The following is a 3879-nucleotide window of genomic DNA, read 5'->3' as shown; positions in this document are numbered from 1 at the left end:
ATCAAACCCTGACAATAACATCACACACAACCTCATTCATTAAGAAGTCACACTCAGAAAACGATTTCAGCTTATAGGTAAAACTTTTTTGTATTGTCAGATAGCTGCGGCAGCTATCCTAAACTGGTTACACTTCAAAAGCTAATCAGTTGTAAATGTACACCGCATGATTAATTCCTGTTCATTTAATCTTAATCTGTTAAGTGGTTTGTGAGAAATTTTGCACATGGACACAAAAATGACCAGGGGTGCTTTTGGGGTGCTTAGCCCCCAGCACTGACAATGGCTCTTGGCTTGAACAACGCACCCCATGGTGCGGTTTGTGAGAAGTGAAAAAGCTTTACAGCACCTGGTATTCCCAGGCAGTCTCCCATCCACGTACTAACCAGGCCTGACCCTGCATAACTTCTGATATTAGACAAGATCAGGTAATGTTCAGGGTGGTATGGCCATAAATAAAGAGTTAAATAGGCCTTTTAAAGAATCAGCAAACAAAGACTAAACTTGTGCAACCAGAAGTTGCAACATATATCTACATACAGAACACAAAACAAATCATAACTTGCTTTAAGCAGAAACCTTTAATTTAACCACTAAACATAAAATGTCAATATGACAAAAAATGGAAAATTTTCTTTCAGTCTTTTTTTATTTATTTAAACCTTTATTTTACCAGGTAAGAAATCCAGTCGCCATTTATCTTTGTACAGATGAACATGTGATATTTCTAATTTATCACTGTTGTTTTCAACCGCTCGCTCATGAGGTCGGCCACCGGTCCTTATCCATATTTTACATTTTTCCAGACTCCGTTTAGGTTTTGGAAATGGAATAAACTGCATTCCATCCTCCAAACACGTAGGGTAATGCTGTCTGAATTACATGTTCTTCACTAGCAAAGTTTAGCTATTTTTTCCTAATGATTTTTCACAAAATCCCTCTGACCGCAAAACGTTCGTAATGAAAAACCCTGACAATGTTATTTGAGGAAAAGGGGGTGGAGCTCCTGCAGGTAAGACAAATTGCGATTGCTGATTGGTCAGTTGTTGACAAGTCTGCTGGATTGATTGACAGGTGGCATTGAGGATCTGACTCATACAAAAAAAATCATAGATTTTACTGGCTCAATGCGTCATCATTTATTCCATATTTATTCCAAATGTATTAAATAGGCTATTTTGGTAAAGCTAAGATTTGAGAACTAAGTTTCCTTACAAAATCGTAATGATGGTTTATTTTTTATTTTTCAGAGGTGTTGAGTTCAAATTTAGGGGTGATTGAGCACCCCCAAAAAGAGGCTAAAATCATTACTGGACATGTCAAAACCATCATTATCCACCTTCATGTTTTGGCTGCAGAGCATATGGTCTTTTCAGTCTTAGTTTGTTTTCCTAGAATAGTGACGGCCCCCAGGAGGCCAGAGAGGAGACCCTCCGGGTACCGGGGTATTGACAGTAAGAGGACTTTGAGTAAGTGGTGCCTCCTGAGTAAAATACAGCCTCCTCCTTGTTCCAAAGGATGACCAATTAACTAATCTGAGCATTACAGGAAAGCTAAGGCAGCCCATCTCGTCCATTTACCTAATTGGAGAATCAGCAAGGCTGTCCCGTTTTAAATATTGTAAGGAGGCAATCCCATCATGCACGTCTGTGTGTCCCATTTGTGAGCTGTCTTACGTCAAATGTCTCTGACTGACGTAATGTTTCCTCTTTAAGGGTCCCTGTAGCACCAGCTTCAGTTCAGTTTTTTTGAGACAATAACAGTTCTGGTTAGGATGCATGAATTAGAAGCTGCAGCCTGAGGTCTGCAGTGGGGTGGGGTGGGGGGTGCCTGGTGTGAGAGGAGAGGAGGAAGATAAGGGTATGTTGTTGGGGGAGGGGGCTGTCACTTTGAATCACCATTACGAAGCAGGTGAAGAGAGATAAATGTCAAAGGACTCTCGGCGAAATAAAACAACAACTCGCCTGCACTCACCCAGGCGAAGCACAGAGTGAGCCACAGTTCGTTAGTCACCTGGCCCCGGGTCCAAACCCAACGAGCCCACCCTGATCCAAAAGATAATTCATGCATTTGTTAAAGGAATGCATATCACCCGTCACAGATAGACCAGTTTCAGTCTGAGATGATCCTGCAGAATGATGTAATGTGTGATGTCATGCCTTATCCTGAGATGTCACACTCAGTGTTGTGGAGGAGCGAAAGAGAAAATGAAAAAATCCACCACTTTATTTAACTCTACTTAATATTTCTTAATTACTTAGTAAACTAAAAATAATGCTTTTTAATCATATATTGCACGAAACCCCCCCCCCCCCCCAACATATTTTAAGGCTAGTTCAGCCTGAAATAAAATATATGTAAATAATTTTTAAATTTATTTTTTCAAATCTTCAACTCCACATTTCAGTTTTTTTTTAAATAGACAACATATTTATTTTATACCCTAACAAGGTTTGTTAGATTTATCTACCTGGATTACTGAGCAGGCATCAGGACATAATTTTATGGTAGCTTTCAAAAAAGAAAGCAGATAAATAAATTTCCTCCATTAGAATGCCCAAAATATTTTTTAGAAGTTTAAAAAAAATTGTCCAGAGATTTATGAAGACCTTCAGATCAGGTAGCCAAAAATGAAGACTTGTTTTCAAACAAACTTATTTTTGTCTTTCAGTGGTCAAACATGGACATATTATTTGTTTATAATTTGTTTTTTAAATTCCTACTTATTTATTTAATTTTAAACTCTACCGTTGGTAGAAATGCTAGTTTGGGATTTCTTTTTAGAATTTACTGACCTGGATATACAAGCAAGCTTTGGGAACTCGGTGCACCCGCTAATGACATCCTGCTTTGAGGGACACTAACAGGAGTGCGTCCAACTCTGCAGCCTGCATGTATGTGGAACAGATTTCTTTATACAAAATGTTTCTTGTGAAACCTGCAAATGTGTTTTTGCACTTTACATACAAACTTAGACAATTTTGTCTGATGAGACGCGAAACTCTACAGCGACATCCAGCTGGGAATAGCTCATTCAGGGTGAGTGAAATATTTACTGCTGCAAATTGTTGCAGAGACTTTGAAACATAAAAGCTGAGCACCACATAGAGCTAATAAAAAAAAGACAAGTACAAGGTTTAAGGTTCAAGGTCCTTTATTGTCATTTGCATCACATGTGGTACATGAGGTGGGATAAAACTGTGTACTCGAGGTCCCAGTTACATACAAAAATAGCAAAAATATAAAGTATTAAAAAAAGAAATGATGTACAGTACAAGGATCTAAGATATACGCTAAACCATCCATCCATCCATCCATCCATCCATTATCTTTACCCGCTTATTCCATTTTGGGTCACGGGGGTCGCCGGTGCCCATGTCCAGCAATCACTGTGCGAGGGGCGGGGTACACCCGGGACGGGTCGCAAGTCCATCACAGGGACACATAGAGACAAACGAGACAAACAACAATTCACTCTCTCACTCACACCTAGGGACAATTTGGAGTTACCAATCAGCCTAACATGCATGTTTTTGGTCTGTGGGAGGAAACCGGAACACCCGGAGAAAACCCACGCATGCACGGAGAGAACGTGCAAACTCCACCCAGAAAGGCCCCTGGACAGGGGTTTGAACCAGGGACCTGCTCGCTGAGAGGCAGCAGCTCTACCAGTTGTGCCACAGTGCTGCACTACGCTAAACCAGTGGTCCCCAATATTTTTTGCGACACGGATTTGTCACAGATGGGGGAGGGGGTCAGTGGTGGGGGGTTCAGGGTCCTCCCCCAGAGAATTTTGAATAAAGTAGATGCCTTTTCCTGCATTCTGATGCATTTTACAAAGGCTTATTACAGTAGATTAACATGAAACAAAAGATCTTG

At 40.4% G+C, this 3879-nt stretch overlaps 1 pseudogene; it reads right to left on the bottom strand.

The window, feature by feature from the left end:
* Positions 1–337: 337 nt before the first annotated feature.
* Positions 338–457, bottom strand: LOC119408240 (annotated as a pseudogene).
* Between the last annotated feature and the right edge of the window lie 3422 nt (positions 458–3879).

Source organism: Nematolebias whitei, chromosome 3, assembly GCF_014905685.2.
Source record: "Nematolebias whitei isolate Nwh7 chromosome 3, NemWhi1, whole genome shotgun sequence".
NCBI lineage: Eukaryota > Metazoa > Chordata > Actinopteri > Cyprinodontiformes > Rivulidae > Nematolebias > Nematolebias whitei.
This window is presented reverse-complemented; position numbering and strand designations above follow the sequence as displayed.